At 39.5% G+C, this 17,226-nt stretch overlaps 1 protein-coding gene across 28 annotated transcripts in view; it reads right to left on the reverse strand.

The window, feature by feature from the left end:
• The window catches only part of TCF7L2 (transcription factor 7 like 2), a 286,203-nt gene that overhangs the window by 153,113 nt on the left and 115,864 nt on the right, over positions 1 to 17,226 (reverse strand). The window lies entirely within an intron of this gene.

Consider the following 17,226-nt stretch of genomic DNA (forward strand, 5'->3'; position numbering starts at 1 on the left):
CTGTCAGAAAAACTGGCTTCTGGGCCTAAAGAGTATTTAAACTGTGAATCAAAAAAGAGGGAAGTTTACTAAAAACAGGTTTTCATCTCCTTGCAATGAAGCTTCACATCTTTCTGCCCTGAAGAAACAACTTTTCTCCTGCTTTCCTCCCCTACCCAGCCTTTCCCTTCCTTTCCTGTTTGCAACAAAACACACATTTAAAATATGCTGACAGAACGGTTGCAATGTTCTATCTTTGCAAACACATTCAGAAACAGCTGGAAAGCTATGTGTGGACTGTTGTTGCCTGTTTTGTTTTGGTTTGGTTTTTTAAATGAATAAAGGGCAGGTTTGACGAGAAGACAAAGTCGTTAGTTTCTCCCCTATCCATGTACACATACAGACACTTGATTGGCTTATAAATTGAAGAACACACTCCCTGCAGGTCTGAAACTATCTTTCCAGTGAACAAAGACAAAAATGTCCACACTCTTTCTCTTTCAACCTGGCTTCAGAGAACGTAACCTATTTTGGCTAAAAGGGCAGTTTGCAAAAAGACAGCCAACTTGAAAGACATGGAACATTCAGCTTGAATGCTAGACCAATATGCGAAAAACAGGGAAATATTTCCTTATCTACCACTGACATGTTTAATACTTCTTAACAGAAAACACTGTTTTCTGCCACCTCTTTCTGCAAACACCTCTAAAGCCTGTATGGATGGTAAACAGTTAATCTCCCAATGTCCCCTGCTGCCTGCGAAAAATCAAGGAAACAATTGAGACATTGTCCAGTGAACAAGACTCCCAGGGACTGACATTTTTGTTTATGTCCCAGTTCTCAGCCTGTCAATTTTCACTACCAATGGTAAAGCCTGACTTGCACCAACACAGTCCTCCCAGAGCTCAAAAGGCTCCACTTTATTTTATTAAAGATACAGTGTCTGTTTATGGTTCAAAGTCTCTCCCCCAACTACACCATCCCTTCCTTTTTGGACAATTGCCTACTAGGCTGCCGTTACAACTCCTTCTTCCAAAAGCCTGCCAAGAAAAGTAACAAAATATTTTTTAATACCAATCTTTGCAGGGCTTTGCCAAGATGAAAAAAGGGCCTATGCTAGATATATGAGCACCCAAACATTTAAAACTAAGCTTTGTGCAATTTTTTGGAACCAAAATCAAAGGCGCATGTGGGGGAAACATTTAAATAAACTAAAGCCACCCACATGTTCTCCTCCACAATGGCAAGGGAGAGCCACACCAAAATGCAGCAACAACAGATCTCTCACATGGGGAAGCACTTTCACTTGTTGCTCACTGTTCAACAGTTGTTTCATTTTCTGCCGGCATTTTCAGAGATATGGGTAATTGGGGCCTAAAATTTCTCACCCCCTCTAATGATATCTCCCCTTCCTCACTCCCTTTACCAAGACTATTTTTTTTAAATTCACTCCCAGTACTTTATCTACATGAAAAGCACACACCGTGGTTACCAGCACTTCCTGTTTGCAGAACATGCTTTAACTATATCCCACCCTACACTGCTGCAATGGAATGCACAGCATAGGTTATTCTTGTGAAAGGGTTTACTGTTGAATAACGGTAGAAACACAGTCCTGCTGGTTTATATCAAACCCTGTCATTCTCTTCGCGGAGGTCTCTCTCTCTCTCTCTCTCTCGCTCTCTCTGCAGAGGTATAACATGCACACAGCATATTCTTCAGGCTTTATGGGGGATATCTTCAATGCTTCAATGCCAGCTTTGACAGACTTAAGACTTATAGGATCAAGACAATAGGAAGCTTCCCATTTTCACATATTCCAAACACCAATTAGGAAAAATCAAAAGAAGGAATACTTCCTGTGTTATGGTTTAAGGAATGTTTGCTCTTATAGCCCCTCTTCTCTATTGAACACACACTTATAACAAGTTATTTGCTTATAGCAGAAAAGTTAAGTAACCACTTCCAATCACAATTATAAAGTATATATTCATGTGGCCAATACAGAGGCCAGTACTTGATCCATGCAGTATCACATGATTGCTCTCAGCATGTAAGGAACATGTGAAATGTAAGGAGCTAGCATGCAAAGCTACCTGGAAGCTGTGCATTTAGCACTGGGCAGCCCCCTTCAGAACTGTTCATGTATCCCTAGTTGTGATTTAAGGTTAAGGGAAGACAATACGCACATGCTTTGTGGCACTCTCTTTTGTACTGTTGCTTTGTGTGTTTTCAGGCCTGCACTTTGGCAATAGAAACAGGTTTGTGAACAATATCATTGGGAATTCTGTTGCAGATTAAGCCCTGATTGATTAAAATAAATGACATTGGTAGCTATATATGCTTTATTATTTCGGTCATTTAAAAAATCTACTCTTCAGCTCAGAAGGGTTCTCACATCAACTAATAACAAATGAAGATATAGGTGATAATTCTGCAAACATTTGGCACAATCATCCATATGCATCTTCTATGTATCTACTATTTTGACTTGTGGTCAGCAAATGCACATCGATGTTGCATCAAGCCAGCAAGTATGAAAATATGAAAGCTTAAAATGTCTACTAATGTCTAGATGTCCCAAATATGGAGATTAAAAGTCAATTCAAATTCAACAACTCTTACCATAAAAGCAAACCTTGCTTAACCGGGCTTTAATATGGTGGACAGTTAAATGTTCAACAGCCCCACAGTCTAAAAGCACATCAAGATTTCTGATTTTGCAGAAAACAGGAAAATGCTGATTAATTGCACCCTGGCTGATGCTATCAACCCCTTTAGGACAGAAACCTATTAAACAGTCTTCTGGGACGCTCACTTTATATTAAACACTGCTAATGTGTCACTGGATTTCCAACACATTGGAATTGTTGTAATAATGGACAAACCCCAAAATGTGCATACATAGTGATTATTGGCGACAACAGCGCACACCCATAGCTAAGTTCTATATAGTATGCAATCATCAACTAAAAGCATAACATTAAAATATAATGCCTTGGTGTACAAATCAGACATCCAATAACAATATTAAGTGTCTAAAATTGAATCATCACCTTAGCAATATCCTTGTTCTATACATTACCACACTACTATGCTACCAATACTTATTAATATGATATTATGATAATAATGAATGAATGAGTTTATTTATTACGGCCAAAGACCAGCAAGAAGAAACACTAATTCATTCATAATGATGAATAAAAGGTATTACTAATACAGAAATAGCTTATTAGTATTACTTATTATAGTATTACTTATTAATACTACTAGGAAAACTGGAGCACACACAAAGAACAGACAAATACTCAAAACTGGAGCACGCACAAAGAACAGACAAATACTCAAAACCAAACAATTAAAAAAAAAATACTACAGTTTAAACAGTAACCATGAAGAATGCCCAATAAGAGGTAAAAGTGTGCAGTCAAGTCGATTTCGACTCCTGGCGCCCACAGAGCCCTATGGTTTTCTTTTGGTAACCAAGAAGACTGCCCAATATCATATTTCAAATAAGAAATATGCAATTAATTAATTGTCAGAAGAAAAGCACAGCATACAAAAATATTAGTAAATTAACAATAGTTAATTTGCTGCAGTTAATTAACATGTTTATCTATGGCACAGTTTCCAAACATGTACTGTATTCACCAGTGTATATGCACATCAAGTGTTATATTGCCCACACTTTAGCCTAGGTTTTATTTTGAAAATCACCTTCTGATCACAACTTTATAGGATGTACTTTCCAGTCTTGCAATTATTCTGAATACAAATCTTTTCTGCATACAATTTCTAAATCTGAACCCTTAAAATCCCCAACCTCTTGGATTAGCACTAAATTGGGCTAGCGGCCAACAACAAACATTATACCAAGAAAATATTGTGCAGAGATGCCAGACACAGACTTTAGACACAATACCACAATGGTGAAGAGGTTCATATTTAATTTTCAAACTGAATCTGCTCAACACTTTTCATATAAAAAGGAAGAAACAACCCCAAATGCTGCCTGGAAAAGTGGGATAAGTACAAAGGAAAGAATGTCTAAAGAATACCACAAAGCACCCATTCAAATTTCTTGACTTGTGGTTACCAGAGAGACATTCGAGTTTTTACTAGCTTAAGCAATGAGCTGTTCCGACTTCCTTCCTTTGTCATATCAAACATTTGTTTTTGTGTTTTTCAGGTTGCACCTGGACAGCAAGGATAAATCTTGTTTGGAAAGACTACAGAAGTCTTGTTGCATTCAAATCCCCAAAACACAAAGATAAGGTCTCTGTACCCTTATCTTACAGAGATGGTAATTCAACCTTGTCCTGTTTACCTAAGCGCTGCACACCTATTTCTTGTATTGTGTCCAGACAATGAATAGCCCAGGGTTCAAATGTCAGTCTGTAATTACTTAATTCCAACTTCTTCATCCATTCAGATTGCATTTAGGTTTAACTTTAGTTACAACTTGTCTGCAGTACTCCTGTATCAGAAACCTAGCCAAGTCTCCCGCATTGATTAGGCAATGTTTGGGATTGCTTACATATCAACAACCACACCACCACAGATCTTTATTCTGATCGAATGCAACAACCTGCCATTAACGAGGCTAGATATTGCAGAATACAATTCCCAAGGACTTTTTAAAGTTAGAAAACAATTCCTTGCTTCTCATGATTATGAAGGAAATCCTATGTGAACAGTTTTTGCTAACCACTTAGCAACAGAGCATGGGCAGAGGGAGGTTTACCATAGTCTTTTTCACTAAGTGCTATTTCCAATGATTCCAGTGTCTCTCATTATTTTGCAAATCTTAACTCCCTTTCCCTTTTGCAAAACTAAATAAATAATGTGCAATTAGCATAGAGTTTTAAAATAAATAAATAAATTCATGGAAGCACACCTGGTTTGCTTAATTTATCTGCAGAATTTTAAGCCCCTTCCCTATCGCAAAGTATCTTTATAACACAGCAAGAAGTAAAGGTGAAAAGAAATCTTCTAATAGATGACTACAGTTTTACAATTGCTCAAATGTTTGAAGGGCCTTCCTAAGACAGGGCGTGTATACTAGCCTTCTCAAGTACAGTAACATCTGGGGAACCCTCTTTCTACAACAAATTTAAGGAACACCGTACTACACCTCAATCAAACTTTACATATGTTCCATAGAGAGTCTGTGGACATGGTGATCCATATTAATTCCAGTAGGAAAAGCCAATTCATATGCATAAAGGAAAGTATGAAATGCCTTCTGCAGTGTCAGATTATTAGTCCATCTATCTCAGTATTGTCTACACTGACTAGCAGCAGCTCTCTAGGTTTTCAGGAGGGGGTCTTTCCTAGCTCTGTACACATATGTACATACACTGGGCCCTTCATTCAAAAATTGAGCTTCTGTACAGGTATTCTTAACTTGGAACAAAATAGTGGCTTGAATGCATCTCAACCTATATTACAATGATACCATTCAGATTTAGTTCTCTACTACATGTTCAATAGAAGACTTTTTGTCACTAGCTTACTATGTTGTTTAGGACTCCCCTGTGTTTTTTTCTCCCAAGCTCCAATTGTACTGCAAGTTGCATGCTACTATTGTTAACAGTCTGCTAGTTATGAAGTCTAATGCATCTGACTAAAAAAAAAGAATTAGATCTCAAAATAAACTGCTTTAGAAATCTCATCCTTATATAATGCTCAGGATGTACTGTGTATTTTAGATCAAACATAACAGAACATACTCTAGTATAGTAGTTATGCACTACTGAAAGAATTGTGTATTGCCTCATTCAGGTTTTTCCCATCAGTGACTTTCAATCTTAGGATATGAAGAAAGATTACCAAAATGCCAAGGTTCTGGAATGCCCAAGGCCAAGCCTTCTAAGGCAATGCAATTACACTCAACAACAGTGTAATCTGATAGAAGACGTGAACTCTCAACAGATGGTAGGAAATATACATTCAACAGCTGTACTTGGTTTGTCTTGTCAGGACTTTACATGGCAGTGTCTATTCACTGCATAATACTCTAATATCCTAGACTCATCATCTAGCAGGAAATTACACAGAGATGCACCACCCTGTTTTAGAAATAGTCAACTGTATTATTATACATGTACCAATTAACACATTATCTAACATTTTTGGCTTTGCAGTTTATTAGTTTTACTCAACCTGGTTACCCAAGTCCCATACAACCATATGAAATACACTTGAATATCACCAAAGTCTCTTCTTTTTTGCTTTCTCCAATGGTTCGGCAAGCCATTAAGTCAAGTAAACGAGGATAGGTACAGTATTGCAAAATATCATCAGTGGTACTTAGCCCTGTCTTACACCTTGCTCATGTGTAACAAAACCCCAATTTAGTTGACAACATAAGCAAAAAAAGGATGGGACTGCATTTTCAATATGTGGAAGTTCACCATTGTTATGTCATGCTGTGTGTGTGTGTGTGTGTGTGTGTGTGTGTGTGTGTGTGTGTAAAAATTTCTGCCAGCAGAAGTTGGTTAGCAACTCTGACTAAAGATTAGATGCTCTTCCAGCTGTACCTTGACTGCAGCTACCTGACTTCCAGAACTGGGCAACTGGGAACATCATATATCCAACTGGAAAAAGGGCATATCACATTCGGACTGTGAAATAAGGCATATTACATTCTGAAACTGAGTTTTCAAATCAATCTCTAAATGCTCTACAAAGTAAAAACAAAAAGTAATGTATAGCCCCAGCTAACTAGGCAAACAGGCTTCTTTCAAAGTGATGGCTCTCATATTTGGCAGGAGGATAGCAATTGTCTCTATTCATCCCAGCACAATGTCCTTCCATCGGCTTTTTAGACTGTGAGCTCCTTTGGGACAGAGAACTATCTTCTTATTCCCTTTTGCTATGAAAAATGGTTTGGGAACTTTTTTGTTGAAAAGAAGTATATAAATAATTAGAAGCATACAAACTAAGCTACTCGAAAGTACCAGTGAAGAGATATGCTATAGGGATACACAGGAGTGATTTATTGTGGATGTTGTCCAATAATAACAGTAATATATATTTTTAACTTTTGCAAGAATTACATATTTATTTTATTTTATTTATTTAACACACTTCTATACCGCCCAAAACTCATGTCTCTGGGCGGTTTACAACAAAAAGCTAAAACATTAGTTAAAATAAATAACAAAAAAATAATAATTAAAACAGTAGTTAACACAAAATAAATGACATAGTAAACATTAAAACATTACCATTTAAATTTTCAAAACAACATTTTAAAATGATGCTAACAACTGTTAAAACAATATTTAATTAAAAGCCTGGGTGAATAGGTGCATCTTTAAAGACATTTTTTAAGTAGTGAGAGATGGGGAGGCTCTTATTTCAGCAGGGAGCGCATTCCAAAGCTCTGGGGCAGCAGAGGAGAAGGCCTTTTGGTGGCAACCCTGCCACCACTGGCAGCACCCTAAATAGCCCTGAGCAGCACGCTACGGCAGGTGGAGTCCAGGAAACTGCCAAGCCACCCCCTGTGGGCCCCAGTCCTGCAAAGCCTCACCACAGTCCAGCAGCCTGTCCTGTGGGGCGGATGGTAAGCAGGGGGGCAGAAGCAGGCAAGCACTCAGTACCTCACCCTGTGATCTTCCTGGGGGCAGATGTTCCTCCACCTGACCTCTCCTGTAGGCTTCTGGGGGGCTGAAGCCACTGGCAGCACCCTAAATAGCCCTGAGCAGCAAGCTCCAGCAGATTGAGTCCAGGAAACTGCCAAGTCATCCCTGTGAGCCCCAGTCCTGCATAGCCTCACCACAGTCAAGCAGCCTGTCGGGGGGGGGGGGCAGGGAGTAAGTGGGGGGGATGAAGCAGACAGGCAGGAACCCAGTCCCTCACCATGGGGTCTGCCTGGGGGCACAGACTGGGGGAGTCCAGGAAATTGCCAGCAAGCAAGAATCGGTGGGATCATCCTATTGAGAAGGTCACAGAAAATGAAGAGGTAAATGAAGAGGCCAAAAATCCTTTGGGATTTTTAAACTGATAGGCATTTTATTCACAATACGGCTGATCTGACAGTCACCAAGAAGAATTGGGTTCTGATAACTGATATTGCAATTCCAGGAGATAGATGAGTCAACGAAAAACAATTGAAGAAAATATCTAAATACAAGAACCTTCAGACTGAAATTGAGCGGCTCTGGAAAAAGAAAACAATAGTGGTGCCAATAGTGGTTGGTGCCCTTGGTGCAGTACGAAAAGAACTTGAACACCACCTTGACACCTTGGGCATCAATAAAGTTACAAGACATCAACTACAGAAGGCCACACTACCTGGGACAGCATGAATAATATGACGATATCTTTAATTTTTCTTTAGTTATCCCAGACCCTTGGAAAGGGCCTAAATTATTATAATAATAGTAATACAATTATGCATTACTATTAAAACCTGTGATTCTCAGAAGCTCTCAGTTTCTAAAGCCTAAAAGATAGTTTAATGGGCCTAAACCTAAGTTTAAAAAGGCAATTGCCAACTGAACTGTAGGTTGATATTACAATGAGAGAAACAGTCATTTCTCTTAAATGATCAGAACAGTTAAAAACATGGCTCAATAAAGCCATATTAAACACAATTTAAATTGCTACGAGCTTTCCCATTATTCCAAGGACCCCTCATACAAAAGGTCCCACATTTCCTATAAAATAGAACTTCATTTTTTTAAAAAAAGTTTGTTCTTCATTGTATTTCACTTAAAGGGTTTTGACATCCAGCGTTTTCAGAGAAAGGAATAATGTACAAAGCAACCATGGCAAAATATATCACTAACATCTTTCATGTTGTATGTATCAACATTTTTTAGATAACTTATGGAGACTCTTACTGTTCAACTGATTATTTTGATCTACATCATAGAAACATTTTTGGATATCTTTCTCCATGTGATGTACATGTACACAATAATGTCTCATTATTGTGTTCTCATGTACACAATACTGTCAAGAATTTTCCCACTGTACATGCATCATGCCAGTACCAAAAAAATATGGCAACAATTGTGACAATGGATGCAAATGAATATCCCTGACATGCACATGCCAGAGTCAAATTCAGTAGTGAAAATGCCTATGTGAGCCATCCCTTGGTGTGCAAATGTTAGCTGTTAACCAGTTGCAGACACCTCTTTCTAGAAAACAGCTCATTTTCTTTTCAGGAGTTGTTTGGTGTTTGGGATTCTGTTCTAGGGAACAACTCCATCCCGCTTCTCCTAACAGTTTGGGTAACTGTTAGGTTCATATTCCAAATATACAGCTTATCACCAAAGAAAAGTATGTTCCCCTTGTCAAACACACACCAGGATGTGGTTACAGAGTGAAGTACCACATGAAAGCAGTAACTTTCTTCCCCGAGTGGATGGCTGTGCTACAACTGCCAAACAGCAACATAGTCCTTCCCCTTCTGCATATGTAGATGCACACTGAAAGATAAGAATTATGTTTCATGACCCACATGTACTCTATTTCACATTTACCTTGGCCTTGCCCCTTATATGTGTCCTGGTGTCTGCTGCATATTCAGGGAGGATAAACATGCATTTAATTAACATCCACTTAGTAACACTGTGTGCAGTTTATAATTCACAAGGATTGATTTGGGCCAACCCCCTTAGTAGAACAGTTTCTTTCTGTATCATGTGGAAGCAATCATTGTTGTCGTATCCAGTATTCATAGAAGGCTACAACACTATTCCAAATGACTGTATGCCAAAACCTGCCCTTTTGCAATGCATGCTAATACCCAGCCCTTCTTGACCTTACATTATGCAGCATTCTTCCTTGTGAGGCATGAAATGAAACATGTACAAACCCTTTCTTTGTAGTGCTGCAGCATGCTAGTGAATTTCAACATGTGGTCTGCTTGCAAAGATGGTAACTTTGAAGAACTTTGGAAGGAGAAAAAACTGACACAGGTATTCATGCTGCATAAGAATAGCTGGGAGGCAGCTTCCCCCCCACCCCAAATTCACTTTAGAGGACAGGAGCCCAAATGAGAAAAAGGGAACTGTCTTCATCTGTATGTATTACAGAACTGGACAGTGTGGCAAAGCTTTCAGAAGTAAACACATATTCAGAGCACAATAATAGTTCTATATGTGAAGTGAATGACAGAACAAACATGCACAAAGTACTTGCTGAGGCAACAGTGTTTTAAGTGTTTAGATAAATGTGGGACTATTTCCCATTTTGCCTGCAGTCCAAATATACAGAAGTGCAGCAGTCAACTGCCTGCATGCTGTTGCTTTTGTGTTTCTGTATGCACTTAATCAACCAATATAGAATTGTGACCTATTTATCAATTTGAAGAGTTGGTGAAGAGAGCATGCTGGGATATCCTCTGGTGATATCAAGACAGGCATGCTCTCTGTGTCACCCCATCCTGACTGCATGTGCTAGTGGGCATCTCATCTGACCAGTCCCTTCTTCAAATACTCCTTAGCAAAGATATGCTTGTTTAAATACATTTTCACTCCATATTGTAAGAATAATCCTGCCCTCTTTCTTTTTTCCCTTACATTAGTTACCTGATGTATTCTGGAGGAATCTATGTCCAACATGGGAAGTATATTGTAGGGAAATATGATAATGTCAGAACCATCTGACCACAATGGTGACATATATGGAGCACATACACTTTCATATGGCCAGATAATTAAATATACAACCCAAAGAGAAAGATAACATTCAGGTGTTGAATCGCTTCTCAACTTCTGAAAACAACTTTCTTTATTAGTGAAAAATCAGGCAAACGTTAGACTTGATGACACCTCAGAAAGCCAGATAAAATTGCCTCATGGGCCAGATTCAAAAGTCATGGGTTTAAATACTGTGCAAACACACCCATGAAAAACACTGATTAGCTAATATATTGAGAACAGAGATATTTTAGATGTTCTCAGTTATTTTCAAAGCACTATTTTCCTCTCCTTGAGCGAAAACACATATATAATTATAGATCTACTACAGCACCACATAGGTTATCTTTCCTGAACAGCCAATCTATGGATGTGCTTATTAGATAATAGAAAATCAGGTCAATCAGTAATCCCAAGGTAACATTTACATTGACTTCAAAAGCTACCGGGGGAGGGGGAGGGATTCAGAGGAATTTCTGAAGAGTTTTACCAATTTTTAAGATACCTGTGAAGAAATTTTGGCATATGATTTATGAATAAGATTTTTACCAGGTGCAAAAGAACTTAAATGCAAGTCTTTGTAAAGCAGAAATACCAGAGATGTATCCTAGGAATAGTCTCAGCTTTCAATTCCTGTGATCTTTTCCAATCATCTTGAGTCAAAATATTTACCCATAAGAAAAACGTATATAGCTTTTATCAAAGCTTTTATCTATAGGAAGGAAGGAAGGAAGGAAGGAAGGAAGGAAGGAAGGAAGGAAGGAAGACATTATAAACAGTTTTGATTTACCTTACACTAATATGAGGCTCATACAGTAACAGAATACTTGCTTTAAATCTGGAATCTTTTCTATAAAACCACATACATGATTAGCTAAACAGAATTACCTGAATTTAACTGACAGATCCCATATGAGAAAATTGAGGGTATTCTAAAAGATCATTTAATTTATTGCAGAAAGTTGCAATAAATTATTGAGAATTTCAGATATATTTTATTTTATATTTGCAGTCCAGTAAATAAGTTTATACATGATTCCTATGCTAAAGTAAAATAAAGAAAAAGAAATGATATCAGTTATAATTTACCTAAATGTGGTCATAAAGAGATTTTTAACACTAATATTGTTTGCTTTTTGTTAATCACAGTGCATGATCACAGTGATCATGATCACTGTGCATGAAAAAAAGCAGAAATGCATGTCCATGTGATAGAAGAGTTTATCTTTTTAAAAGTGATGGTTGTCTGCCCAACCAAATGTGAAGAAGGCAATCTGAACTAAACATTCAGTCAGTCATAAAATCAAAATCATTTGAACAATCTGCCTGAAATTTTACATGGAGTAATTAGATGGCAAGTGCCATCTCCATCCCAACTTTGGGGCAGATCCATTGAGAAAGACAGAAGCTTGAAAATTTACCTTCAGGAAACTGAAAATATGCTTGTTTTAATACAGAGTGTTTGTGCAATGTATAGTTAGTGTGTGTGTGTGTGTGTGTGTAAATAAACAAACATTTATTTATTTAGTGTGGAAGCTTATTTGTTTGTACATATGTTTTGTGTTTAAACAAAACTGCCCCTGCCCGGTCCCAGCTTGTTGAGATAAGTTTTCAAACTACCAGATCTTGGATCATTATCTGTGGCATATCAAAATGTGATACCAAGAAAATGTGCCATCAATACAATAGATCTGCATTCTCACAGCATTCAGCTGCAGTCCTCAAATAACTTCTAATGGACGCCCCTGAAAGATTATCCTGGTTTGACACCAATGTTTCATACCTCAACCAAAATTAACATCAGTTGCTGGAGGAATTGCAGGCAGTTTGGTTCAGTCTCTGATTCCAACAAAGCAATTTTTTTAAAAAAATTACAATTTTTAAGAGAAATTTTGTTCAGACCTGAGGAATCATGTTAGTAGCATGTCTACAAAGGGAAAAGATTCCAAAGTCATTATTTTGGCACTTTATCTGTGGAACTCAGTAAGAGCAGTGATATATCTTTTGATATATCATTCAAGAACAAAAGAAACTGAGGTGGCATTTCTGACTGGATGTGGAGAAACAGAAAAGAAAACTGAGCAACAAGGGCATAAGCAAATAGAGCTAAGCCAAACAAAGAGAGGAGGAGCATGGTTCTTAAACATGTTCAAGTCCACTTCAAGAGCACTCTGGAGTTCTACTGTTTTGGAGGAGGAAATATATCAACATGTGCTGAGGTAACCAGGTGATATTCTCCAATGTTACACTAGGAAATCTTTCATCCCACCTCCTTCAGTCTGAGCCACAAAGCACTTGCATTGCTATTCATTTAATGCTCATTTTAAACGTTCATCAAATTTTCCTTGTATAACCCCATATCCAGTGTTATCAATAAGCAACAATGAATTCTGGTTCCAAAAAACCCACTGCCATAATAGATCCTGCTCTAATATGCAGCTTTAAATGCTTAGGTCTTATTTAAACCTTTTGTTTCTCTCTAGGAAATCATTATCAATATTTTCAACCTAATTTAAAGCAGAGATTTAGTTGTGAGACTGGATTGAGCGCTGGACTGAGCTTTAGAAACCTAACAGTTTAGAAACCTAACACTTTTCCTTTTAAAAAAGTGAGAGAGAGAGATTACAGCCATTCACATGAGCTAGTGGTGTGGGGCTGGAGAAGGGAGAAGGCAGGATCGCATCTACTTCCCCGCAAACGATCCTCGTGGTCTTCTTGGCAGCATCACTCACACGCCAACATGAGTGGCGTGTCAATCTGAAGGCTGGGGAAATACTTTGGGGGATTTCCCCACTGCTGGGCGCTCTAGCTGCCCGACTCTGTGGCTGAGTCTTGAAAACAAGAATGTTAGTATTATAATACCCTTATACAAATCTATGGTGTGACCACATTTGGAGTATTGCATACAGTTCTGGTCACCATATCTTAAGAAGGATATTGTAGAACTCAAAAAGGTGAAGAAGAGGGTAATCAAGATGATCAGGAGCCTGGAACACTTTCTTTACTTTGGAAAAGAGATTACTAAGGGGAGACATGATAGAGGTATACAACATTATGCATGGAGTAGAGAGAGTGAACATAGAGAAATTTTTCTCCTCCTCTCACAACACTAGAATCAGGGGTCACCCCAAGGAACTGAAGGTCGGAAAATTTAAGACCGACAAACTTTTTCAAACAGTGCATAATTAATCTACAGAATTCTCTGCCATGGGATGAGGTGATGGCTACTAGCTTAGATGGCTTTAAAAGGGGCTTAGACAAATTCATGTGGGACAGGTCTATCAATGGCAACTAGTCTAGTGGCTATAGGCCACCTCCAGCCTCAGAGGCAGGACACCTCTAAATACCAGTTGAAGGAGAGAGGGCATGCTCTCACCTCTTGCTTGTGGGCTTCCAGAGGCATCCCGTGGACCACCGTGTGAAATAGGATGCTGGACTAGATAGGCCTTGGGCCTAATCCAGCAGGGCTCTTATGTTCTGTCCAGGCTGCAGGCAGCCCGAGCAGCCACTTGACCAGGTACCAGGGTAGAAGGGTGCACTTGCGCCCTTCTACCTCAGTTATAGCCTAAGTACAAAACGTGGGCTACCCGGCATGGCAGCACTGGAATCAGTCCCAACCCCAGCACTCCACATAAGCAGCTCTATCCAGGTAGGGCTGTGTAAGCCTGGGTACGGTTGTTCGTGTGAACAGCCTCATTTACTTTTATTTACTTCTAAACTTTGCCCCACTGAAATGGATTTCCCCTCCATTTTCTTTTCATGAATAATGATATAAAGATAAAAGATTCTAAGTAATCTGAGTATTAGATTATAAAGACAATCTGGGACCTTTCTAGAAGATGCCTTTCCATATTAAGTGTAGTTAATGATATCATACCAATTTCCCATTTCAGGCCTAGTGATCCCCCAGCTCCTGTTTTTAGCTGCTATTTAAATTGAAAAGAGTAAAAAAATGCTGAAAAACTTCACAGTTAACTTACAATTGATAGTTACACTTGGGAGTGCTCTTGGATCCAGGCCTCATCCTGGTATCTCAGGTGGAGGCCTTGGCCAGGGGCGCTTTCTATAAAATTTGGCTGATTCAACAGCTGCATCCATTCCTTGAAGAGAACGATCTCAAAGCAGTGGTGTATCAGCTGGTAACCTCCAGGCTTGACTATTGCAATGCACTCTACGTGGGGCTGCCTTTGTGCGTAGTTCAGAAACTTCAGCTAGTTCAAAATGCGGCAGCCAGACTGGTCTCTGGGATAACCCGGAGAGACCATATTATGCCTGTTTTAAAACAGTTTACTGGCTGCTGATATGTTTCCGGGCGAAATACAAAGTGCTGGTTATTTCCTTTAAAGCTCTGAACAGTACTCCCTTTACCTCATTTTAAAAAAACTGTGTGTCTGCCATGGCTACGTGCAGCCATGGCGGACACACATGGTGGGGGGATCCTAGTAATACACTGTGGACTCGCCAGGAGCATTATTGAGGCTCCAGTGGGTGGGGCAATGCGCATCCCAGTACCCTGACCCTCAGAGCTGACAGGCAAACCACCACTTGTCTGGGTGGGCGTATTGCCCACCCAGGGATGAACAGAAGGATCATATGTGGGAAAGGTAAGCTTAACCCCCCGCTTCCCCGCAGACCACCTCAGAGCTCTTCTCACCGATCATGAGAAGAGCTTCATGAGATCATACATGTGACCAAAAAGGTTGGGGCTGGGGAAAGGCAGGATTATACCTACCTTCCTCAACATGAGCATGCCTCCATCCTGCTTCACCGCACCATGAAGCAGGGATACTCCAGCATGCCATGCACCAACATGCACCCTAACATGAGCCAGTGAAAGTGAAGCCTGGCAGGAATCCCACAATGCACTGTACTGCTTGGGAGAATGCCAGCTGCCAGGATGCTCTTTCATCTTGGCTCTATAGCTGAGCTGGCTGCCAATGGCCTACTCACCCACACAAGTGGGGTAGAGTAGGAGGAAATAGGGCGGTGGGGTAGGAGGCATACTCGTGTTCTCCTACCTCACTTTTAGGCCAGGTTAAGAACCTGGGCTACCTGATGGGTAGTGCCGGGATCAGGACCAATCACAGCACTCCACATAACCAGTACTACCTGGATAGATCTATGCAAGCCCAGAAAGGGCTGGTTGTGTGAATGGCCCCAGTATTTTCTAAGAGGCCCAATTCTGGGCGGTATGTTTTGGCCCAGTTTTGAGACATCAGTTTTGGATGATATATCAATGTGCTAAATAAATAAATAAATAAGGGAAATGTCAAGCAAGCTTCATTAATAAGGTAAATAAACAAACAATATTAATTACCTTACTTCTATAAGTATTTAATGTAAAGCAAAACCCTCACTTCCTTAAAGTTTTTGCCACCCCTTTTCTCCTCCAAACTAGTTGTTCTAGAGTTACTTCTGATATCAAGCTTTCCTGAAAAACAACTGTTACTAATTCTTACGTTGAGTGAGCCCCACTCTTACAACCCATAAAGAACTCAAATTCCTGGAAACTTGGCTGGAAATGTGAGTTTCCCTACCCTCTATCTTCCACATTTCTTTTACTACTGCTTGCATTTGTTTTCTGCTTCTCCTTTACCTCACATTTTCCTTCCCTTTCCATCCATGTTCAACTGAAAAAGGCAGACATGCAGGTGCAATCACTTGTGCAGCACCACCACCACACAAAATTTTATTCAGGTAGATACTGGAGGTCAGTGCCTCATCTGTAAAAGGGAACAGGACCAAAGCTGAATTTTATGCATTATGGATTTTAGCATTACACTAAAGATCCAGCAAGTTTGAGGCCCTTGCAGTTGCTGTATGATTGTTCTCTTTTCAGCTTACTTTAGTTTTTCTCTCTTGGAACGTGTAGTTAATTTTTGTCAGGTGCGAAGCAATATTATGAATATAGCGTGCAATCCTGATCTCTTTCCCACAACACAAAGGAAATGGACATCTGAGAAGGAAGTGACGAGCTATGGGAATGTGGAGGGACAAGAATAGCAAGCTCACTTTTCCCTGTTCCTCTCACTTGACAATCAGCAAGACAGACAGGAAGGACTACACACACACACACACACACACACACACATAGAGGATGCAGTCACTGAAAGAGGGGAGGAAGTGGGCAGGAGTTGGCCCAGTTTATCCCCTTCTCTCCACACCTATCCTTATTGTATGCACAGTCTCCTGGCTCCAATTCCTCTTTAAGCACTCATGGCTCTCTGCACCCTGTTCATCTCCACAATCTGCCCTGGGGAAAGCCTACTATACCCTGGCCCTGGGTGAGAAGAAAGCCCTCGGTACCCTGTTCCTGGAAAGAACCAGGATTGGTCCCTTAGTTAAAATATGTTTGAACTGCCATATGCCCATTCTCAATTTCATCTGCTACAGATCCAGGGTAGTTTTTCCAAGTCGTCTCCTCCTTAAATCCAGAGTTTCTTTCTTCCTATAATGTTAACTTTGTCATGCCATTTGAATAAATGAAATCTATTAAATATAGTGAACAAACAATTCAGCTATAACATTTATTCCAGAGAGTTTATATTATTAACTAAACAAAATGCACCATTTAGAAGAAGTT

Source organism: Hemicordylus capensis, chromosome 3 (assembly GCF_027244095.1).
Source record: "Hemicordylus capensis ecotype Gifberg chromosome 3, rHemCap1.1.pri, whole genome shotgun sequence".
NCBI lineage: Eukaryota > Metazoa > Chordata > Lepidosauria > Squamata > Cordylidae > Hemicordylus > Hemicordylus capensis.